Here is a 26,468-nt window from a genome sequence, read left to right as displayed (position 1 = left end):
CAAGTATGCCTCACTATCTGTGGTTTACAAATAGTTTTACCTGATTTACATGGAGTTGCAGAACCAGACTGGTGAAATCAAATACTCTGTCAGGCAGTACGTAGCAGTCCTTTGCTACTTAGAGTAGATGCAACTATTCCCCTTTGTACTTTGAGATATTTCCAAATCCCTGTGTGCAAAGCAATAGATTTCACAAGAAATTATATATATATAAAAGAAATTTTCTAGAAGCAAACTAAAGGAGAATCTTATTGATATTTGGGGCTAGGCTGACAGCTAAAGCCTGAGGGGCCAAAATGTGCCTTATTATTCCTGTTGAACTGTCTTCAAATCGGGGTTGGTAGAAATCTTCTTCTTGAAGAACACTGTTTTCAATTTTCCCAAGTGTCTTATAGGTAGATTAAAAGACACAATACCTTCTTCACTGGAAAACAACTGTAGTAATCCCCCCAAAATTGCTAAAAATATCTGTAGGTAGTCAAAAGCATACAGCTAGTGAAAATACATTGCTTCATTTACTCTTAAAAGAATTACCAATACAAGCAGTTGGCACTTGCAATTTACTAGAAACTGCCCTCTTTGTTGGAGGCAAAGCTTTGCAGAATCAAGCTGAAGATAAGCATATATTACTTTTTATCAGCCATCTTTGAAAATCAGGCCCCAAAGTCCTAATTAACTAACATTAGCAGTTCAGTACCTTATGGAGTAAACAGTATCAGATCTGAATCAAAAATGGGTAGATTTCTGTCCCAGACCTGTGTGCTTAGTGGAAACAAGTTTTTGTTTTTTTCCCCGAAGGTGAATGCAAAGAAATTAGCACCAAAAAAAAAAAAAAAAAAAAAAAAAAAAAAAAAAGTCCATTTCGAATAGAAATACTTATCCCCATACATTTTCTATTACTTTTCAGATTTAGGCTTTGGAAACACTTTTAGCATATAGGAAATTTTAACAATGATGTGGACACCAAATATCTAATTCAAAGCAGCCACACGGAATTCTTATCTAGTAGTTGGCACATTTTATGTACAACTAGTTTTAAATGTCAGATTCAAAAAGTATCAACATGTTCTTGGAAGCTGCTTTACCACCACATGGGAAAGGGGCAGCAACACAGATTAGTCCCCAGACAACAGAGGGATGCTATTCTCTGACAGCCCACCACTGCCTAAGAAACCCACCCTTAGCTGGGTCCAATGGCTTTGCAGGGTAGAGCAGAGAAAGTACATATAGACTCTCCTTATCTATTTATAATTTGCTTATTTACTTTTACACTGCCTCATTTTCAGCAGGCAATTCAGCATGCAGGTTGTCATTTTTATAGGGAATTAGTATTTAAATGTGGAGACATAAACATAGTGGCAACCAGATATGGACCAGTAGCTGTGTAATTCATCTCAGCAAGGAAAATTACAAGAACTTCTGCTATCAATGCTCTGGTGCTACAGAGATACATCTATAGGCCTGTAAGCTATATCAAACATCAGACTTACTCCATCAGTTACAAAATACAGTGTGCTCATTTGCCTTGAAATAGAAACAAAATACATGGGAGGGAGGAGCCAGTTTGCAATGACTTCTTTTAAATTCCTTCCCCAACAATCCCACACAATGTACAACTATTGGCATTGTAGTGGTTTAATCTTGTCTGTTCTCAAACCACAATAAATATCTTGGTCATGACCTTAATGAAGTACATAGCTCTGATTTTGATCTTATATTAACTTTTCACAAGTCAGGAGTTCCTCTTGATTTAAGCTAGTAGGTAGAGAGATCAGAGTCAGACATGTATCAAGAAATCTGCTATAGATCTCTAGGCATATTTCAGTAGTTCACAAAGACTCACAGGTTTTGGTTTTGATTTTTTGTTGTTGTTTTTTTCTTCTGGCAACCATTGTGGTCTCCTTCATAAAAGGTTGTGAGAGGACATAGATTCAGACATGCTGGAATGTAGTCTAATCTCCTCATTTTGATCTTTAGAAAATTAAGATGTCTTTATTTACTTTTCTTTTTTATACACATTGTCTTTCAAAATATAAATACTTTAAAAGAAGGAGAGAGAGGTTGGAAATAGACACACACACAAAAAAAAGAAGACATTGTTTTAATTGTCTAACTAGCTCAACCTTTGGAAGAACAACCCTAACCTTTGGACAGATGCCAACAACTGCCATTTAGGTATTTACATCTGTTTATCCTCTCAGTCAAATGTCTTTTGTCTTAGGTTTGACACGGGATTACAAATGTTCTGACCCCTACAAGGGGTTCTCAAACATTGTATAAAAGGCTCCTTTTCCCTTTTTCTAAAAGGATGAACACATACTTTTATCCTGCCTTATTCCTCCTTACTGGTTATATGCTTCTGAGGCAGTTGTTGACAAGACCTGCATAATTCAGTTTATGTGTGTGACTAGAATTTCTCAAAGGCTCTGCTGGACTTTTCAGGCAGCCTGTTAATTGTCTACAGCTCCATCCCAAGTTTTCAATATATGTCTTTACTTTGCTACTACTGCCACATGGGGCATATGAAAGTTATGTCTCTTTCAGAATTTGGTTGAGGATTGTTGTAAGACGTAGAAGTCTATGCAGAGTGGGAAAAAAAATCCACTTAAGTGCAATCACGTATGTCTTTTTCTTTAAAAATAAACCCCAAAACATTAGCTTTGTTCACTGTGCATGATTTCTCTTGTCCACATGTAATAAAACAGCAAAGGCAGTAAAAAATAATTATCGGAAATGGGAAACTTTGCAATCCCTCTCTTCCCTGGCATCTAACCTGGATTTTTCTCAATAGGTACAGCACCTTGCCACTAAAAAAAGCCATCATTTAAGTACGTAAATAATCATAGCTCTATTGTGGTTTTAAAGAGCTCTGTGAATATCATGTTTCAGCAATCACTGAATGTTTTCTTCAGGTTTGGTATGAAACAAAGCAATAAAGTTATCTCTCTGCTTTATAGAACCCAAACTATTTGATGGTGTCTCTCTAAGATCAAATGGAAATTAAAGTCTGCGGAGGAAGTTCAAATGAAGCTTCCAGCTAGAGCTGAAACATAAAAAGCTTCAAGTTAATTGATAAACTCCAGGCAGAGAAAGAAGCCTCTAGGCTTGGCTTGGCTCTTCTCTCAATCTACAGCAGTCTCAAATGCCACCAGGCTTTAATCATGCCTGCAGCTGGAAGCAGAACCAGGAGGTCTCTTTGAGATCTGCACCTTTACTGCCTGATAAACAGGAGCTTTGGTAAGGCTTTTGGTGCTACTCTCCGTGGCCAGTAAGCCTCACATTTCTGCCTAGAGAGGAAAGAAACAAATTTCTGTGATTGGTAAGACCAGTGACTTTTTACCAAAGTTTGTCAAAGTTTTCACAAAAAAAAAAAAGAGGCCAACATTTGCCACATCATTTTTACGAAGAATCATACCCAGAACTGTGCCAATCTCAGAAATTTATTCCTGGAGAAGGATTATCCAGGGGATACTGGACAATATGATCAACAATTCAAGAAACCTCCTTTCTCAGAGAACAAGAGCTGAGTAAGAAGAATTCATAGCATGAATCTTAGTTGGCAAGCTTTGCTTTCTTCTCATTCAAATGCTGAAAATGTAGGTTTACTGTAAAGCTTAGTTCTGATAATTTTCATTCTCTCCTAGGTACAATATTTGTATTTCCCATTGAATTGAAGATGTCAGCAGCAAGTATTGGCTGGCCAAAGCTCATAAATCTGGTGTTACAGTGGAAATATTGTTTCTGAGAACAAGGTCTTTGGATATTTTTCTGTGTCTGAAACAGTGCTGATATAAAGAACATTAATGTCACCTATATAAGTAACGTCACTGACATTTGCACTTAGAGAAAGTAAAAGGGGAGTTTTGCAGGGTGTTCACCCTATATGACCCAGGGCCCTAGAAGGCCTTTGTGCTCCAAAATAATGTGGAATTTTCATTTTCCTCTTTGAGAGTCATTCTCCTCACCAGGCCATTATGAAAAACTAGAGCTCTCAGAAGTCTTGGGCAATGTGCTCGAGCTTTGCTTGTTTCTTCATTTGAAGTTGCTGCCAGGAAAGGCAAGCTAGTTGAAATGTGGAGTTACTTCTGTCATTTAATAATTAGCAAGCACTCAGAATATATATTATTCATTTTTTGAAACATAAATAATTAAGATGTAATAATGATGCTTTTATAAATAATATTTCATTCTCTGTGAATACACTCCAGGATTTCCTTACATCCTAAACCTACACCTTGCTCCCAGCTAGAAAATGCCTTTTCTGGAGCATTGAATGAAAGCAAATGGGATAAAGGGATCTGAACTTCCTTCCCATTTAGATATCTGTGGGAACATCTTTAAGAGCTCTTTCCCCCCCATACCTAGAAAATTAGCCCTTTTTAAGCAGCCAGATTGTTAAGCATTCACATTATGCAATCCAAATGAGTTGCAACCAGAATACATCTGAAAGTGGGGAGTTTTTTTTACATATAAAAGCCTTTAATCATCTAACACCTACAGTTTTGGGAGCCCAAAGTTTACAGGGCAAGGAAATTGGTGAGTAGTAAAAGTGACTGGTCTATATTTCAGTTAAACATTATTTAGCTAATTTGGCTTATTGAGAAGTGGATATTGTATAAAGATTCAGTGAGGCAGAATTCCAGAAAAACATGTTCTCTAATTTTACAATCAAAGAATCAAGTCCTGCGGACACTAACTTCTGGATATAGTCCCAACACGCACCAACCTCCTCTCTCTTGCACCCATGTAGGGCCACTGAACCCAAATTATGGCCCCTTTCTTACTGCAGTTGCAGCATAAGTATGCAGTGCTTCAGAGCTCTATAGCAAAGCTACAGTAGAAATGAAAATAATCCCAACTATTTTAACAAACTTATTCCTGATTTATACAAGTGAAAATATAAGGAAATCAGGACTAGTTGCTTTCTGTGAGCATTTGTGGTTTTAAATGCTTTAGAATTTATTATTCTCTTTTCCAATAGTATAAAGCTGACTTAAAGCCAATGCAAATGTAATTTCCATTAAGCAACTTTCCTCTGTCAGTCTTGTGTAAATGTATATTAGCATAGATGGGAGGCACAAAAACTGCAAGTGAAAGCTTTACCATACTATGTCAGGAGTCAATAGTAGAATTGTGTTAAATTCTCTCATTCTAATATTAAAAAACTTTTCAATACTTGAACTGAAACAAGTAAAATCTGTGGGTAGAATAGAGACTTGCCCACTTACCAAAGTGCCTGAAACTATCAAAGAAGTGCTGAAGAACAACCAGGAATCCATGAAAATTCCTGAAAAATGGAACATAACACAATTTTCACACAGAGTCCAATACGTGCCTCTTTCTGTGAGGCACAAAGGGGACAAGAAAGTTGATAAGTACATGCCCAGGTGAAACCAAGAGCACTAAGGTTAGCAAGAATCAAAACCAATGGATTGGATTATCACAAGTCTCAGCCACAATAATGCTTTGCAGAAAACACCCGAAGGAGGCAGTGGAAAAGTTTGCCAATAATCTGGCATATTAACTGAATGATGGCTGCAGCCTTGGTGCAGCTCTGTCTAGCCCAACCAAATGGTTTCCTTTGCTGATGCCAGCTCCATTATCAGGTATATCACTAACCATATCAGTTGTAACATGTACAGAATTGCTGAGATCAACAGAAACCCAGCACTTGGAAAGAGTTAAAACACATGATTAGACACAGGGCCAAAATCAAAGGGCCTTCACCCATCCTACGGGTGGTGCTATCTCAAAGTATAATCACTCCCTGGGGTGGCATAAGGCTATTTATCAACTAACTTGCCTATATTTGAGATGGGCAAGGCAGAGACTTTTGTTTAACATGAATTTAAATGCTGCCAAGCAAGAATTGCAGCTGTGACAACTATCCTATGAAGTTCTCAGTTGTAAAAAAAAAAAAAAAAAAAAAAAAAAAGAATTCATGAATAAAAGGTGTGTGAAAACATGGACATACAAGTACATAAAACCCCTCAGTCATAAGGCACATGACACTGAGGGAAGATAGGAATAGAAAACAGCAGGAACATGGAGTGCTGTATGAGTTGGTTACCTAAAAGTTTTATCCACTTGTTTACATGTGTGTTATTTCCATGGCAGAAGTCTAAAGATCATCTAAATTAATTAGTCTGCTAGTTAGTGATATGGAAAAGTACCACCCACAACCAGAGTACCAGAAAGAATGTCTTTTCTTATCTTTTTATTCTGGTCTGATCTGCAATGACTAAAGGGAAAGGAAACTGAAAGAATCCCTATGCCATTACGCGCTGCACAGAGATGTACCTCTTTCTACGAATATATTCACTTTACAGTCAGGTCCAATATGGAGCTCTCAGAACATTCCTATTAAGGATATTCACTGAGAAATGGCTATCAAGATCCCAAACTCTTCAATGACCCCTTCAGAATTTTGCTTGGAAAATAGAATAAGTAGAATGGGAAAGGTTGAAAAATAAAGGTATGCGAATGGTATTAGTGAAAACCAAGCCTTCCCTTTGCCATGCCTCAGCTAAAAAAAAAAAAAAAAAAAAAAAAAGAGAGAAAAAAAAGGTAAGAGATCCAAAGCTCCTTCCTTTGAACTAGAGGCAATATACAGAGAAGAAAAAAGGGACTTGAAATTTCACAGTGAATTGGCATATTGTGCAATTTAATGCCAGAATAGGTCAGTAAGTCAAATACCATAACTGGATTTTTTAAAGAGCTACATGTTTCATGACAACTAGCAACTTTTGGAGCTATCTGCACTAAGATAATGAGGATAATCAAATCTCATGCTTCATTCTACAAAATGATTACCTATAGGAGTTGAGCAAAGATTTTTCCTCCAAATGCTAAGTGCATTGTTGGTAGGTTGATTTATTTTCTTGCAAGGAGGAAGCTTTCCCTTTCCTGTGCTACACTGGGTATGTTCTGTGCTGCGAAGAGGATACCAGCTTGCTTTGCCAGGTATGCCAAAACCTATTTAAAGATCTGTCTCAGAAGGGAAATCTACTGCCTGTGAATTTAAGCTAATGCATTTTATCTCACAAATGGGGCAGCTGAAGAGAGCTTGCATGGTTGGTTACAAGTCAGCTGATAGGCACTAACTTGTTAAACTGCCATAATGCAATCGGGTCCCACATTGTGCCCATATCCTGAGGAGGAGAGGGACAAATAACTGAGCATGCTGAGATACCATGAGGTAAAGCCAGTGTGGTTTTTTTTCCCCAGCTTTTGGGATTTTTCACAGACTGCCTACACTGTGCAAGCAAATGCATTTGTCAGTACTTTTTAAAAGCAGACTGCTGTGTAATTTTGGAGTCTTCCTGTTCTTCTCCTCTACTTCTCTCTTCTTATAAGTGCATTCACACACAGACACATTTTACAGAGATAAACCCTAAATAGCCATATTTGTTTCTCAATGCTGACTAATGTGGTGAATATTAAAACTCACATGGAAATTCTCCTTTGGGTGAATGATCTGAGAGTGTTGGAAATTCTTCACACACATGTCCACAACATCCACAGCTTCACAGACAGACACAGGTAGGCTGAAAGAGCAATCAGGATACCATCTGTGTTTGGCAGAAAATTTCTAACCACTTTGCTGCTCTCTCTCTCTCTTGTCTCTCTCAGTGTGAAGAGACAGAGGAACCCATGGAGATTCGGTGAGAATTTAAACAGAACATATTGAGGGCTGCACTGACAACTGTGGATTCGAAGTAGATGAAAAATGAGTGCTGGAGCAGCAATGGTGCTATGGATTCAGAAGGGATCTCTGAAGTGGCTAGCACAGGCACAGCTATAAGGGCTCAACCTGCTCCTCCCTTGCTCCCCCATCCCCAGCTCTACTTCTGTATGCAAGGTTTTACTGCTCACAGCAGCTGGCTGCTGTTGATACCAATTTAAGCAACTCTCTAAGGTGCATGACAAAGCAAATCTCATATACTTTGAAACAAAAATGTTGAATTCCTTCACATTCTGGAAATGCAACCCTTCTTTATGGCCATTTACCTTTAAAATAGTGCTAGCACAAACTAGATTATAAGGACATTTGTTTTTCTTTATGTCTGTCACGTTAGCATCACACGTACGTAATTTACACTTTTTTTATAGCTTTGCAGGATCTTCTGCATTTCCTTTGCACAATTAGAGTGCGGGCTATGCAGTTTGGAGCCTTCTGGTCAACTGAGGATCTTGGTCTCGTGGACACAAATCCACTGATGTCACTGGAATTATGGTTTCTATAACTGCAGATATGAATGTGATATTCTGCCCAGGAAGATATCTACAGAGTTACAGGAAAAAGAAGGACAGTAAGAGTGAACACATTATTTTCTTTGTGGATGTCTGGAGATGAGTATGTCTGGCAGTCATGGTGTTGAATTCAAAATATTTCTACCCTGCACAGAAAGGCAAAAGGAGGAAGAACACTCTTATATTCTAAACCCTGAATTTCTCTTCCACAATTCTGCCAGCATCAGAATATCACACCATAAACAAGTTAACATTACTGCATCGATTAGAAAATGTATGCAACTGACTGGTCTATGTTATCTTTTAGGCCTCAAGAACAACAGAAAACCAAACTAAAGATCCTGAAACTGAAGTAAGTCACCTCCATTACTTCAGAGTCTGTTGAGTATTTGGATTATATGGCTCAATTTGCCATTTTGCTGGGAAATTATGTGTGATTATGGATATCACTGTCACTCAGTAAAAGGAGCCAGAGAAGAATAAAATCAAGTTAGACCTTGTTCTGCCTCCTCAGCAAAAATATCAAACAAATTCTGATTACAAAATTTTTAATGGGCAATGCTTTCTTATTTAGTTATTAAAACAGTATAGGACAAGTTGAGATGGGCTCTTAAACAACGAGTAAATCTCACAAACAGGCAACAAAAAATTCACAAAATGTTCCTGGGATGTGGCCTCTACAGCTCAGAGTAATACTTTTCTTTCGAAATAATTACTTTAATAACCTGTAATATCATAACTCCTTACTACCCTTAAGGGACAAAGAGAAGAGAGAAGACAGGAAATAATAGCTTTATTTTCATGATACCTTCCTGAGTTTGCAGAATGGATGATTTGAGAAAATATCTGTTTGCTTATGCTCCATAATTAACCTAAATATCTTAGCACTCAGGATACTGCTAAGTATTTTACAGAGATCCAAAGAGACATAGCCCTGACCCAAAGACAATAATTTCTGTGAAATGAGGCTCTTAAATTTAAAAATTATGGAAATAAATAAGAACCTCCCAAAACAATTTTGAGAATTAATTATTTTATCTGTCTGAAGTCAATTAAAACACCAGAGTATGCATATCTCTAACACATGTTAAGAGCAAAATTCCAATGATGTAACATCCATGAAGCAAAACAGGCTTTAAACATAATTCCATTTTTATTTTCTTGTAAACAAATTAATGATTGTTAAAGGATGTTACACTTATTTGAAAAACTAGCCAGTATGTTATCATCAGAAATTACAAAGAACTAAGTACCTTTGTAAATCTGCTGTTTATTTAAGGGCCTACACAGGGGTTGAGATTGTTAAAACCATTTTGGTCATGTAGCAGATTCAAAGGCTGAAAACTTCACTGAGATTTTACAAGATACTCCCTATCAAAATGGTTTGAATCAGTGACTTTGAGTTTATTCAGTTTAGAAATTCACTACAAATCCTCCAAGATGAATTAAACTCCCACTGGAAATTTATGTTTATGCACAAGAAACTTCTTTCCCTTAGAATCCTCAGTAGTTCATAAACCAACAAAAGCTTTTGGACTACGTATTGAAACCCACATGAAGCAGAATTTAGGGATAAATTACCTTTTTTTGCAGTTGATGAAGATCACCTGTGAAATTCTGTAGAAAACAGCACTGCTCAACATCCATTTACAGGGAGTAAATGCTGGGCTGATAAAATTTGATATATGTAGATAGATATAAAGGGAAGCACACTGGGAAAACTTGTCTTGCATTCACACCATTACTACTCAGTGGAGAAAGTTCTAAAATGGACAAAGATCTTTAAAATATTAAAGACACATCCATGAAAACTATCAAGTCAGTAGTCATCACAAAAGTAAATGAACTGTTCAGAATCCTTAAAAGTGGAGAAGAGGTTTACAAAAGTAAACCTCATCATACCACAGTAGAAATCCATGATTAGCCATTCTGTGACTACAAAGGGTTCAGATCCCATCTAGTAAAAAGTATAAGTTATAATGAGAAAAGTTTCAGATATAGATCTGAAGGATCTCAGCATGGAATAGTTTCTGTAGAGGAATGACTGAGGTGATGAGATCCATTCTATCTGGTCTACAAAATCCCAGGTGGTATGAGGAGTTTGGGTAAGGCCCAGACACCTGTGTTTAGCTTCCAGTTCGAGTACTAAGGATCTTTAAATAAATCAGACTCTAAACATACAAAAAGAGGCGTTTGTGCAGAAGACAGCAGCCCACTTGAGCTCCTTGCCTAAAGAAAAGGATAAGGAATATTTACATGGGTTCCAGAGGTGAAAAAATTGTAGGTTTCTAAACAGACAAACTAAATCAGGCTCAGGAATTCCTATTAAGGTAACATAAAAATACGTTCAAAGAGGACAGGGGAAGATCATCTATGGTTACTATGTCTTTTCCTGGTACATCCTTGCACTTGCACTTACAGATGCCACTTGGGAAAGGACACTGTGCTGGATGAACCACTAGACTGACCCAAAGTGAATGCTTTTTAGAATCACTGAACTAAATGGGCAGAAATAGCAGGTATTGTTGATATATTTAATCAATTTGCACCTATAAAACACTTCCTGGGACAAAGGACTTTGTTGGTCTTTTGGTCTGTACAGCAGTATGTACGAAAGAGTGTTGCAAAACCCCATTTCTTGAGAATATTGTGAATGACTTGTGTCAGATACCCAAAAGGAAAGCCTTTTGATATCATGCTTTTGTTCAAGGAAAATTTATGTTAACAATAAAAGAATAGAAGAATAGAGAAAAGAATGAGAGGGTTTTATTGTTAATATAAAATGTGCTTTATTGATCTCCCATGGCTAAACATCATAGCAGTACCTTTCATCTCAGACTGTGGTGGAAGGAGCTAATTCTTACACAGAAGAACAATTAGTGAATGAACTGAGGTGCTGTATTTAGCAATGTTTTTGTGCAAAACTGGAACTTGGCACTTCATGGGGAAAGGAAGAATTTGTCTTTGTGCTACTCACTGGGTGCATTAAAACCCATTGAAATTTTTGTGTCACCAGTACAGTATGCAATCAGATGGAACACAACAAAAATGTTTCTAAATAATATATTTGTTTCTGAATAATTTCCCCAATTTATCCACTTATCATGAATTTCAGAATAACTACAAAAGTTGAACAGCCATGGGTTTCATGTCATCCTTGTATTCATACAATGGCAGCTGCATAATACTGCCTGGTGCTGCAACATGTAATTGAAATTAGTTCTTGGGAATACATTAATACAAGCCTTTGTTTAAGTTCATGGGCCAACTTCAACCCTGATGGAAGCCCCGTGAAGGCAGTGAATTTGAATTATGTTGACATCAGGTGTTGATTTTAAAATGTTGACAGGATAGCATTTCAGATATCAAAATGTCACAGAAGTTGGAGAAAGAGTTCTGGAAATGTCAAAAATTGAGAACTGCCAGTGTTCATTGGATTAGCAACATTTGCAAGCCTCAATCTAGCCAACAAGAGGCAATATGAAAAAAATCTGTGATTAAAAGAAATGTCCTGGCTTAATCAGCCAAAATCCTATATGGCTAATGACAGAAGTTGTTGTTCATGAACTCAAAAATGCTTGATAGGTCTGTGACTGAAAATAACTATAAAGTTTGTTTGATTTCGTTCTGACTGTGGCTTGAACAATTCCATATTACAGTTAGGCTGTGGCAAAATAACAGAGTCAGAAGTGAGTTTGAATAAACTTCAACTTAAAAATATAATAAAATAATTGTCTGAGCTATGACATCTAATCAGAGTATGGGAATGTCTTCTGCCTATCCCTTGCCATTTCACAAACATGAGGTTCCAGATTTACAAAGAAACTTGAAAAGTGTGAGGTTAGGATTTCACCTGGCTCTGATGTTGTTTAAGTTCTAAGCTGTTGGCACTATTCCCTTGCCCTCATCAACCTCCTCTTACCCAGATCACAGGAAAAGTTATATTACCATACTTGAACAGGCTGGAATGGGAATGTGTATTTGAACATTTAATTTCCTTTGAAAAACTACAGTATAAAGTAAGAGAGTAATTATCCCAAACCCCCCCCGCCCCACACACACACACCAATTCTAAATGTTACCAAAGTTGCATCAATCTTCAAATACTCCTTAATTTTCTCAACTATTTCATCTTAATGCCTTTCACCATGCTGCTAAAACATGATGGACTTTTATCAGATTAATAATAATATTCTAATGTTTCTTATCTCTGCATCCATTGCTGAAAATAGGAAATATTTTTAGTGTTGGGAAGTTGTATTTTAGCAAGAGAAACAGTAAAATAATCATAAAATAAATATATATATCTGTTTAAATTGCCACAGTGAGAAAAAATATAATGGTGTGCAGGGAATGAAGAATTAAATAACATGGTGGTTAACCCATACACCAAGAATATTCTGAGTGCTCTAGTTAATTAGAGAAAAGCCAATTGTTTAATGTGAAAGATGGCTCATCTTCACATTACCCAAAATGTATACCCAGAAAATGGTTAATTAGTTTACTTAACCAAGTGTACTTTTATTTTGTCTTATTCTTTTTTGTTCTGAATGACATTAAATGTATTTTATTTAATCCATGCAATTTTATTCATTTTTGTTACAAAGTATCGATGCAAACCAATGAATCATCTAGCTACGTTTGTCTCTTTGGAGTGAAAAACAAGAGGAAATAAAAGTAATTTAATTTAGCAGTAATAAACTGCAAACTGATGTTTACAATAAATCAGCCACTATTACCATGCTTAATAGTTGTGAATGAGACAAAGCTGATGTGGATACATCTCTCTTTTCTTTTCCTTACTCTTAGAGGTGAATCTCTCCTACACCCTTCTAAATGAGCATGTCAGTTGTTCAAGTGGGTGTATAAAAGGACCATTTTATAAAATAAGAGCCAAATTAGAGACAAGGCCAAGAGTCTTTTAATTCCTCAAGTTTGTTTTCTTACCAGAAAAAAAAAAAAAAAAAAAAAAAAAAAAGAGATGGATGTTCAGTTTCCCTGCAACATTCAAACAGATGTGACAGTCTATAAACATAAGGAAAGGAGAAGAAAAGAAGAAAAGGCTGTCACACGTTAAGCATTTTCATTCAACTTTTCTTTTGTATAATATCCTTATGCATTATTCCAGTCCCCTGGAAAATAACTGAAGCTGTAAAAACATTATTAATTTCAACTTACAAAGGTCTTCTGTGTTCTTGATTTTTCACAGGCTTTATTAGTGATTAAAACATTGTGCTTCTGATAAGTTTTTCTAAACATAACCATAGCAGTTAATGTTCTGGACATATAGCAGATGCCATCTGCATTAGCCACTGTGTCCCTGCTTCAGGAATCAGTGATGAAAAATATAGAAACCAAGTGAGAAAGAAATCCTCTCCAAAAGTCCCTTACTCTCACCACACTCAGAACATCCACAACTCACCTTATGTTTCTACAAGATTACTTCCTAAGTATCTTCATCTCTAGAATTATACCCAGTACAAGTTACACTCTCAGCATATTTTTAGAAAGTTTATAAGATCTAAGAAAAGCAGAAAAGAGGAGGAACACACAGAAAAACCAAAAATATTTTATGCTTTTGCGAGTAATTAATTTCACAGTATAAAAGTCTGAAAAGGGAATGGGCCTGGAAAGCAAACCTGCAGGCTAACACACGCCAATATTTTAAAACTACACAGCATTTTTTATCCAAGGATCTTTGTAAAAATGGGTATCATAGATACTGCATTTTGCTAAAGGTCACTCAGCAAGCTGAAACATGAGCAGAAGCGAGGTGTTCTGTCTCCTGTGTCTGTATCCTACCCACCAAAAGACACCACAGCCCTGCTAAGATGAACTGCTATGAAGAGAGGCTTTTGTCTGATTAATCTTTTGTCCTGTCAGGTTCACAACACCCCTTGCAAAATTGTAGTTCAAGGTCTTCTGATGTTTACCTAACATATCAGCACTTATTTCTCTGAGGTTTTTATAACTCAGGCATGAAAAATTTGCTCCAGGGTGAAAGTTGGCATGAAAGTGTCTCCAGCCATGAGTACAGCCTTTTTTTTCCCCTTCCTTTCCTTTTAAACTAAATTTAGGGAAAGGGGGAAAAAAAGGCTAAAGTATTTCCAAGAGCTTGAAAAGCTGGAAACACAAGATCATTTACTTGAACCAGTTTGCCCAGACCAAATTGTAATGAGAATCATACCATGCCTTAACTCAAACTTAACCCAAAGCATTGTTATTCACTCAGGCCTTTTCTCCAACAGAGTTCAGTGGGATTTGAAAGGGGTTTTGCATATTTTTAGGTTTTTTGAAGTAGTCCACTGTGGTAAAACACTAATAGCAGGAATGTTGTGAGGGCTTAAAGTCACTGGAATTTCCAGCTCATGATGATTTGGCTGAACTTCAGATAAGAGGACACCCACTTCACAACCCTCAAATTAACACTCAAGTTCACCTGTAAGTTGTGAATCCTACCATAGCATTAGGGAGGGTATTAAAACTTGCCCCTGCTCCATATGTTTCCACAAGTGCTTCAGGCATTCTGCAGCATGCAAGATATCCTTCATCTCAGCCATGGGCAACATGCTTTGCCCAAGGCTGGAATGGAAACAAGTTTTACTCTGATTTAATTTTCTTGTGTTTTTTGGCTGGGCTGCCCAGGCTGCCTCAAATTCACCACTATCAGATGGTCTTTCCATAGTCTATACCTGACCTTCTCTTGTAGACATGGTGTGAATGATAAAAGACAGGCTTCAGAGATTCCAGAGAGGAAAAGGGTCTTTTACAAAAGCTGCTAATATGGAAAATGTCCTACATGCAGATGTATTAGATCACAGATTAAAGATACCCTATCTGATTACCCTACCCCACCACGTGAAGTGAAGTAGGCACTACCAGATAAAAAACATGGCCCCTGTACAAAGAGATTAAAATCTGACCTAACTCACATGGATTGCTGGCAGCTCATGACTGTTTTTCAGTCCAGGTCTCAACTACACAAGCACGAAATGTACTCCCACACCTTCTCACACACAAAAAGGAGAGTTCTCAATGTAAAAGTGTGTCTTTAATAAGCATCCAATGGATTTTTAAAACTCAGGACTTCCGACTGGGGAAGTCTGGCTTCAATAATAATAATTTTTGAAGGAATTCTAGGTAATGTAAGCGAATATGGATATTTAGATTTTTGAAAAAAATGGTCTATGTTTCCTAATTTCTAAACTGTTTGTTTCCTTTGTTTAAGTTTTCCTGTCTTACTGTTGTATTGACTTGATTACCAAGGTATCAAGATCCTAAGAAAGTGAATTTATTTTACAAAACCCTCCTAGCCTGTCTAAAATGTGGTAGAAGATTTGGCACCATTGAATAATGGTGTTGTCAAAGTTAAAAGCTGTCTTTCCTCATAAAAATATCCTTCTGTCCTCAAAGAACTGTAGGGCAATAATCTCTCTTAATTTTAGTGTTCTTGAATAGGAGTCTAAAGATTTCCGATTCTTTTTCTTTAAACCAGGTTTTGAAAGATCTGGTGGTGACAGGCCACACCAAAGTGCCTACAGGGACAGCCAAATCTTCTGCCTTTTATTTGCCTGAAGATTACTGCTTTTCCTCATCTCATCTTTCTTCCTTCAAATGCCATAGGACTTATCCACCCTTACCTTGTCACAATGGCTTTCACAAATACCTTCCAGGACTGGCTCTCGGCAAATTAAAGACTATTTACTTAATTCTGGAGGAGGTACAGAGACAAAATTTCAGGTAATTTGATATTTACAGGGCTGGAGCACCTTCCAGCGACAATTGTTTAAAATTGTACAGTTATATAGTGGTCTGAAAAGAGAGAAAAATAGTCGATTGCAGATAAAACAGCAGTAACTTTATAACCAGTTTTAGAGTTAAAATGCAGTTTCCAGCAGTGAAAAGTTACCAGACAGGGAGAATATGGAGGCCTATATAAGAGGGCAAATGTGAATTTTTAGTGAGATAGTAAAAGAGATTCTAATCCTTTTTCAAAGTAAAGTCATTAATCAGGGACAAATTTAGGACAGCCAAAGAGTGTTTTGACACCAGCTTCAGTGAAGTGAAAATTCATGTAGGCCAACTTTTTTCAGCATCGGGATCTGTAGCTCTTTCTGCTTTTACAGATTTTGAAAACAAAGCTTTTTAATATGTATATTTATCATCTTCAACATTGAGAAGCAAGAAGAAAAAAAATCTTGGAGTTGCTGATAGCTTTGCAGTGTAAAAGCTTACAGGCTTCTTTATATTTTTCCTGCCTAATAACTTCAGATTACTTCCTGTTTACTGTCAGTGCATCTAATGCGTGTGTCAGCTTGGTGCAGCACTGACATGATATATGCATTAGACCACACATTGATAGCAAAGACAAAGTTACTCGATTCTGACAGGACAAGAAAATTACCCACAAGCAGTAAAATATAGGGTTGCCATGTGACTATGTTCTGCTTCAAAACCGTGTATCACATGGTGATAGCACAAGAATTAGGGGATTGTGAGAGCAGCTGGAACTGCAAAGGCAGTTATCTGGTCCCTTTGCCTATATGTCTCCCACATTAATATACACACCTGCTTTAATCTCCCTTGTGTCCTGATGGGCTGGTGAGCTCTGCTTGGAGTTCCTGTGCATTGCTCCTCACCACACTCAGCCCAATCACTACACACCTCGTGCATTGCCTTGTTTCCCTTGCAGCACCAATTCCTTTTGTTGGTAATGATTCTGCTGCTCGCCTACCCCCACACACACCTTCTGGTCACACTGCCTGCCCTGCTCTAAATCTACCTGCTAGACCAGGAGAGCTAAGGCAGACTAGAGGGAAAAGGAAGAGGGCAACAGGAAATCTACTGCCAATGCCAACAGCTAAGTTTTCTCTTCAGAAAATACAGACTTGCAATGAACTAAGACTGCAATACCTTGAAATCTTATTGATATTGTAATTACAAATCTGAAGCATCCAATTCACCAACTCAGGGAAAATAAGGAAAAAGCAAATTATTATCTACAGATAAAACAATACAGTCGAGGTAGTTGTGGTCATGTGTTTTATTCCCTAAGAAAATTCTGGGATTTTATTTAGTTAATGTGAGATACTGAAGGGTAAGTCATTGGTTAAAAGTCCTAAATGTGTATTTCTGCCTTTACTGTGATTTGCATAAATGCCGACTGTGCTACCTGAAAGCGTTCCTGTTCTGATTTATGGGTGTGTTTGTATTGCTCATTTCATAAATCTTCTTCTCTAGGACACTTCTGTTCTGGTATTTATTGACCGAAGACAATTTGCGTTAAGAATGTTTTGAGATCTTGCCAGATATGCACTAGGGGATATTTGAGAAAACATTCAGTACTCAAGTGAATGAATCTAGGCAAGCGTATGATCTCACTACCCAAACAAACATTTTGCCATAATATTTTAGTACCCTATTTTATTAAGAGAAACCTATGTTTCCATATGCATCTATTTACCATAGAGTCAATTCATTTAGGCCAAATCAAAAGAAGTGCTGGAAGGAGATAATTTAGGTTAGCAGCCTCAGGCTGGTGATTATGGCTCAGCAAACAAATCTTTAGGGTCCAATCTTCTTTCACTGAATCTAGCTCAAGCTTGAGTACTGCCCTGTATTGAAACAAAATGACCAAACATGCCCTCTGTTACCTATTTCTAGGAATTTTACTTTGAGGAGAGAGTTCTTTGTTATTAATTGTTATTATCAAGTCTGCAAATACAAAAAAATCTTTGATTGAAATGAACACTTTGCACTACTAGAAGATGTACATCTTCACTGTAAGAGAGGTAAACACCAACATAAATAGGTTGTATGAACAGTAGGAGAAATATGTTCATGAGAAACTGAGGCATAAGGAGATTAAGGGGTATTTGTGCAAGGCAAAATCATCTCTGCAAATCTGATGGCCTAAGGGTGCATGTCTTGGTGCTCATCCCATGACATAGCCTTCATATGATGTCCCCACCTGGAACTGCACTGATAGGAAAACACATTCACCCTCTTCAGGACTTTACATGGCTCGATTTAGTCAAAGCCAACCTTCCCCTGGGATTAGGCAACTTCCTTTGAAAGGAAGAGGGAGAGAGCAGGGATTCCCCACATTGTTTTCTTTCCCCGGTGGCCATTCCTGTGCAAAACAGGGTCACAGCACCCACGCTTCAGCTGGGAGATGCTGCCATCTTTGGAGGATCTCTGCATGCCAGCTGCTCCTGACTTGGAAGTTGTTGTGGGAGTCTTCAGTGTCTCCTTCCAAATCAGTTTCACTTTGCAAGAAACATCTAGAGATTCATTTGGCCAAAGAGGGAAAGCAAGACTGAGCATGAATCTCTATCCTATGAGTCAGGGCACTCACCTGGAAGGAAGGATACTTGGGCTCTAGTCTCTTGTTTCAATGTGTTTATGTGATTTATATTAAACAGCCATTGGATAAAACATTTAAATAGTTATTAGAACAGGGATAGCAGCCTGGGTCTGCGCCCTTCCCTTCCAGGTGAGGGCCCCAAACCGCCAGGGAGTCATGCTCGGTCTTGCTATCTCCCTATCTCTTACTAATGAATCTGCTATTATGTGATGCAAAGTTAACAGCTTCCACGGTAAAGATGGGGAGAGCACCTCCCCCTTTCCCCTGTTTTTAGTGAGGAGGGTTCAAAGGCTCTCAGCAGGAAAGCCCACTAAAGTCTCCTGGTCCCAAGCTATGGGCTCACTGTGGGACGGGTAGCACCACTCTTCTGGTGGCTGTGTGCAGTCTGAGGTCACCTGGCAGACTGAGCCCCTAAGGGGACCACACACGAAATAATACCTCATCTGTAGATCCCCAGCCAGACAGGCAGGAATTCGGCTCTGAGATACCTGGGACTAAGGCACTTGGTGGCCTGCCCAGACCTAGAGGCACTGGGGGATCTCCTCATCCCAACATGAGAAACACTGGGGTGGTGGTAGGTGAGTGGGGGCTGGAAAGGTGCTCTCACAGGACTCAAAATCTCCCCATCCTCTCCTGAATCTAGCTAGCCCTGGGTCACCTGCCAAAGACCACCCAGGGAAGCTGCAGAGGAGCAAGCCTTGAGCCGTCTCCTGAGGCACAGGGCACTTCTTTGCTCTTATGCATTCCTATGCAATTTCTCAAGGAAGAAAAACATCTGCAGCAAGGGTGGATGAGGCAGACTGTTCATCAGTCTGAAAGATCAGAAAGATCACAGCTAACAGCCACTGCCATTTCCAATGGATACATGCAATTAGCACCCATTCAGTAGTCAGTCCTAAATGAAAATCATGAATAGAGCTAGTGAGTTCCTGGTGGAATAATTTAGTTATCTTTCCAGAGGAAAAAAATATGTCTGTCTGTAGCCTTTTAACCCATCTTCTTTTTCCTCCTCTATCTCTTATGCTGGATAATTATTTATTTTGTAGCTTAATTAGCTAAATATGTATGTGTTATGATGCTTTTAAGCAGGAAGTCAGTTTGTTAAGTTGTTGGTGGCATGTGGCTTTTGTTCAGCATCTGCGATGTCAGTTTATACCATAATCATCTTTATTTGCAGTGGTCTGAGGTGATGAATTTTTTTTCCCGATGGTAATATTTTACTTATCAGAGTAAAGAGTAAAATTTGAAAAAGGGCAGTGGCTAATAGGGAGCTACTTCATGTGGGTAGAAGCTAAGTGATAAATTTCCACAGGCCCCCAGCTGCCTATCTGTGAGGCAAATTTTGAGGTTCCCTTTAGAAGATCCTTTGAGGCTTTTCAGAGGGTGTACTAAAAGCTACTAACAAGAATTGAGCAAATCCACCCAGAAGTTCCTTTTCTGGTTATCACTGTGTTTTCAGAAACATAAAGGGACTTGAACTGGATCCCTATCCCATCAGCTCAACAGTAAAAGCATCTAGGTAGAACTGGTGCTTAAGAAGAAAATGCAAAACAGGATATATTGCAGGGAGCTGAGGCAGGTTATCTTGCTGCCTACTACAGCTTCACACAGCAACATAAGTTCCAGCTGCCTGCACACAAGCAGTTCCCTCTTCATGCAGGCCAAGTGTAAAAGGTCATTTCAAGAGTCAGCAGCTTTGTTTCTTATCAAATGCCCAGCCATGAAAGCAACTACAGCATCTATCAGTGATTCACCCCCACAGCTGTCCGATTTTCTAGTTTGTCCGATTCAGACATATCCAGCATGGTGCTCTGTGCCAGCTCCAAACCCTGACAAACGTCTTTTGTTTGCATTTGGTTGTCAGACATAATGTATGCAGCCACAGGCTTGCAGTAACATTTATTCCTCCTTCTACTGGAAAGTTGAGTAAGGCTCTTAGGCTCATTTCCCCAGTGGTAAACCCTATCTCAGTTAGGAAACTGGTCTCCCTCAATTCCTTATCTAGTCAGCTGAGCTGCTCAAGAGGACTATTCAGAACATGCGAATTTGTTTCTCCTGAGAATTACACTTTAAAGAGCCTGTCTCGAGCAGACACAGTACAGCTACTAGTTTACAGTACTCAGTGCTTCAAAACCCTTTCATATTCACAGATTAATACTCTACACATTACTATATGTTCATATATTGAGAAATAAACTTTTCTCTGAATCTATTAATTTGTCCACCAAAAGCTGTGCCTGCTACCTGATGAATGCAGAAAGAAAAAGGTATAGCCTTGAGTAAATCCCTGAGAAACCATAACATGTACAGCAGTTCCTACATCGGCTTTGAGACTGAAGCATTGCTCTATGTTTTTAAGCTCGCTGACAGTTTTATGATTTAAAGGCACTTTTTTCTGTCTCTTTCCCACCCTCTCATTCACGTATTCTTCACGGTGGTTCCTGTGCAACAACACTCAGTAATAACCCCTTTCCCTAAGGGATCAAGGAAGGAAATTCGACAAGTCACTGCCTCTCCCCTTTTCTTTTTTTTCTTTTTTTTTTTTTTTTTTCTTTTTTCTTTTCTTTTTTTTCTTTTTTTTTTTTTTTTCTTTTTTTTTTTTTTTTTTTTGTTTGTTTGTTTGTTTGTTTGGATTGGATGGTCTCTGAAATGGGCTGGAATGCAAATGGAAGATATTTGGCAGGTTGACATTTGTCTGCAAAGCTAGGCACCAAGCCAGAAGCATGGAGCAGGCTGGAGTGGGTTTACATAAAGTGGGAGCAAATAGTGCCAGAGCACACCAATACATTTTCTCCCAAGACTCATAGGCAGCCCACTCAATGCTTCATTAAGGGTGAAATCCAGCACTATTTGAAGAGCCATAGGAAAGAGCCTGTGCACCAATTAAGTACTCAAGGCCTCTGCACTGGTCTGAATTCCACCCAAAAGAAGAATTGTTCATTGAAGAAAAGATGTTATTATCCAAATTAAAGTCTGCTCTTGTGAGGAAGAAAGACTGTGTTGGCATATGGTTGGAAGCAGTACAACCCTACTATACAATCCTTCATAGATGATTCCTTGCAGAATATTCAAGGCAAACAGACTCTTGCCCTTTCATGAATAAATCTTACAAGGTGGAAGAATCCAGGTGACCAAGAAAGCAGGATATTTCCAGGAAGAACGCTAGAATCTGATCTTTCTTTGAATGGGAATACAGGAGTCACTTCTACACTGCTGGGATGTTGCAGAGCAGCCAGGGTTGTCTGTAGTGAGGTGGCTCAGAACAACATCCCAGGGTCTGTTTTACAAACACAGGTATTAGTTTTTCTCAATCTCTTTCTGCATGAATACAGGATGAACACAAGGGTGACAGGCACGATACAGCATTTACCACAGATAAGAAGTGTCTGCTAATGCTTCAGTAGGCTGGAATACAGTTTTTGCAACAGAAGAAATTTGCCTAAATTATTCTCTTATTTATATCTATATAAGACATATTTCTATTATTATCTTATTTATATCTATCTAAGACAGGTAAGTATTAGGTGGCTGTCTACTGAAGTAGGAAGTTAGTCTTAGGTGGAGGATATCTTTCTATTAACAAGGTCAACACCATTATTTTGTATGAGTTGCATGAACTCTCATTTGTTTGCATGCAGTGCAAGGAACATTGAATATTTTAATTTCTAAACAATGGGGTGGCACAATGTCAAAGAGACACAGAGGGACAGGGGGAGCATGGGGAATGCTTGCAAAGCCCCAGAGCCTTTTCACAGCAAACCAGTGATAATGCAAGCTAATGGTTTCTGTAATATGAACCAGGATAAGGTCAGTTTGAGACTAATTTTTAGCTTCCATAAATAAATGTCTTTACATAGTGCATTAGATTGAAATGTAGGGTTGAATACTGAATGGTAGAAATAGGGGTTTTTTTTAATTAAAAACCTCTTCACACTTACACAGATATACCAAAGAAGCTGAGTACAGGGATAGGGACTTACCAAACAATTTTTGAGTTTAACCATACTTGCCCCTTGATGCATATGCTTAATTCCCATTAGTGCCACTGGGAGCAACAAGACTGCACCAATGGAGAGAATTGATCTCATAGTCTTTATTCAAATGCATATGCTTTCCACTGAAATTAAGATGCTTTTAAGAATGTGGGGTTAAGAAAAATACAGTCTGCACAATGAAAGTGAATCAAATGTTTACATTATGTAATTGCTTTTGCTGGCTTTGACAAGGAAAATTAGCAGTGTAAAGTGCCAGCTCTAAAATGCATACTTGAATATACTTGATGAGTATCCCTGCACACCTAGGGCTAGATTGAAAAAAAAATCACAAAACAATTGAGCTCAATTTTTTTCTTGCTCCTGCAGTTGCTGTCAGGAACCTGTGAGTTGAGGTGGTAATTCCATAATTGGCAAAAGTGTCAAATGAAAGAAAATATGCTATATGCTCTAGCATGTGGGCATGATGCATCCAGCAAGAGATGAATTAGATTAGATAATAGAAATGGTCTCGTTCCAGGCCAGTATTGTGTAGTCCTCAGTCAGGACTTTGGATTTCAAAGTCAGAAAGGGCTGTTGTGATCATCTAAGATACATTAAAGAACTGAAGTCTTTCTCAAATTAAATACTTTAAAAAAGCCAAAACAAAAATACTTTCTTGGATAGAGAATTCACTACAGCACATCAAAATTACTGTCCTTATCAAAACAAAAAACAAACAACTATTCCCTCAAGATGTGTACTATTGAAAAGGAATATGTTTGGGTTTAAGCATAATATTTTATTATAACCTTGTCTGCATAACTAAAGAACTCTCAGCATGGGAACTGAATGGGACATTTTTCACGAATGTCTAGTCAAGAGCAGAGGGAGAGGAGATTCCTTTGGAAGGTGAGACAGGCACCTTACATCCCAATTTTGCCCAAATTGGAATTGAGGGACTTGAGCTCCATTGCCACCATAAGACACTGGGTCCACTAGGGCCTGGAGCAGTATCCAGCCTACTATCCACTGTAATTGTGTCAGCTGATAAAGCATTCCCTGGAGCAGGCTTGAACCTTTTCTACATGGATGGTCAGGGAAGTTTACATAAAAATCCTGGACAATGGTAGAGTTGCACTCTCCATCAGCAAGTAAAGCTGAGAGAAGGTGGAGTCATGAGCTCTTCGATAGCTTCAGTCCCAAGGTTATGTTTTGCAGTTATGCAGTGGCTTGTTTTCTAGAGCTGCCTACAAACACTGGCAAAAATGATGCAAATTGCAAACAATGAGTGGGAGAAGTGTATGCACATCCTACTGTATTTTCTTCACAGGTTTTATCTGTGCCTGTTTCCTCTGTGATGTTTTGTGAAAGCTTTCTCCAAGGTGACACAACCTGAATATTATTTGTAGTTTTATTTGTAATATATTACCTGGGAAAGTAACAAAATGGAGACAAAAATTTTAATGAAACCTAACAGGTCACAAACCATCAGGAAAAGGTATTTGTTTTAAATCAGAATGCAAGTTGGGACAGAGATCTTTCAAATTTGGGTGGCTCACTGAGAAAAACACTGACTTGTGCCAGCTATGGAAATGCATTGCCCTCACTGGGATCACAAAAATACGTGTAGAGTGACACAATCCACGGACGGCTTATTTAAGCAGATGGCTTCATTTTGGGGGTGTACTGTTTGCCTAGCACATTATAACTCTAGCAAAAGGGATTTGTATCACTTTTCTTATCAAGTTATGACCTGTATTTTCAAATGTGGGTGCTTACAGTCAGCAGTTAAATAAGTGCCCTGATTTCCAAAGCCACTGAAGAGGCATAAGGATCTCTTTGTTTTCTTTTTTTAGTTTGTTTGGTTTTGATTTTTTTGTTTGTTTGAGTTTTTTTTGTTTTGAGTGCTTAAGATGTCACTCAGTCCTGTAGAGATTAATGAATCATCAGGGACCTCAAACATCACTTTCATGACCAAAACAATCACTGGAGTTCCACGTTTAGAGATATTATTAGAAGCAGGCGAATGGGATAAATTCACCACACAAGAGTTAGGTTCATGTGGCAGAAATGATCTAATATGCTGGAAGAAAAAGGATTGTCTATATGTTCCCAAGCACCTTTGCAGAGTCCCCATTGTTTTAACTCCATCTTGATTATGTCTCCTAATTTTATTAAATGTACAAAGCTTATGGTCATAGAATATAGGACAAAACCCTGAGAATTAGAATCTACTAAAATTAGCTCAGCTTTGATCAGTAAATTGGACCAGATGACCTCCAGACATCCCTTCCAACCAACATTATCCTGTGATTCAAGTTAAACCTTATGCAATTTGATTATGAAAATGATTTGGGGGGAAGTCAAAAATGCTGGCTGAATGATGGCAGCTCCTGAGCCACCAAGAAACTTAGAAAACCCCAAAGAGGCTTTTAAATTTGTAAGGTTGTAAGGCAAAGAGAAGCAACAAAAAAGACACTCAATCCCACCAGATAATTATTAATAAAAAAATTAAGTAGGTCAAAACTTTCATAGATGGTGGTCAGTAGGAAGAGAAGTCTCGAATAGACTTCCAAGGCACTGCAGTGGCAGCAAAATCCTGTCCAAAGAGGCATAGCAAATTAATCAGGGTGAGGTGTGTTGACCTTGGCTCAGTTCCAGGTTCCCAACAAACTGCTCCATTGCTTCCCCTTCTCATCTGAAAAAGGGACAGAAAATATTATGGAAAAAAATCATAAATTGAGATGAAGGCAGTTTAGTAAAGTAAAAGTTAATGGCTTCCACAATCAAAGAAAAAAACAAAGATTTTTATTCTCTACCTCCAATCAGTAAGTGATGTCTGGCTACTTCCCAGGCAGCAGGGCTGCAGCACATGTATTTAGATTTCTCACTCCCAGCCTACTGGCAGAGCTGAGGGTTGGAATGTTGGAGACATAGCATTGATGCTGCTGGAGCACTCCTCACCAGTAGCCAAAACACTGCTGTTGATCACTTTTTTAGCTACAAATAATTGTTTGAGAAAAATCTCAGCCAGACCCAATGCACAGTGCAAAACACACTAAGGTATAAGTTATTATTGGTATCAGAGCCCTTAGGGTAAAACCTCACTACTGACATGATTACCCTGGTCAGAAACAAGATTGAAAAAAAACTCCTGAAAAAAGAAAAGCAGAAAGAAGTAAGTAGCTCTCCATAGAAGTTCAAGAAAGTAAAGTGTGCTTCCTCACAGAAGTCTTCAGTGGTATTGGAGTAAGAAACACCAGCTCTGAAACACAAACCTCCTTGTAAGAGAAACAAAGCTGCAGAGTTCTTCTGGATGAAGATCAGTGCAATGTGAGCCTGGTGATCAGAAGGGCTCTCTCTTCTCTTATTCAGAAAGGATGTGGCAATTCAGATTATAAAAAAGATACAGAATAAGAATCAAAGCAGGAACCTGGGAAGAGATATTTGCAATGTGTTCATTGCTCCATATGTTCCCAGGAATTTCAAACTCCCTGCCACATATTTTACACTACTTAATGTGACATCTTTCATTAATGGAAGGCCAAGTCCTGATTCATTTTGCTCATGTGACTTAGCAGGAACTGTTCTATTTATTGATACAGGAAAAGTTTGCCTCATAAATTACCAGAGAAGACATCAACAGGTCTGCATTTTGCTTTCTGCAGCCTGCTCTAGGATTACACCAGGTTAAGAACTGAGTCACCAGTCACAAGGAAGGTGACTTTCACAGTCACATGTTTTCAGAAAAAAAATAAAAAAAAAAGAAGAAAATGTTTTTATTTTTGAAATAAAATAAAACTTTGAAAAAACCCCGAACATATGAATTCATTATATGACTGCTAGGATTTCTACAGATTTCTGTTACGTATTTC

The sequence above is a fragment of the Zosterops lateralis genome, assembly GCF_965231275.1.
Source record: "Zosterops lateralis genome assembly, chromosome: 6".
Taxonomy (NCBI): domain Eukaryota; kingdom Metazoa; phylum Chordata; class Aves; order Passeriformes; family Zosteropidae; genus Zosterops; species Zosterops lateralis.
This window is presented reverse-complemented; position numbering follows the sequence as displayed.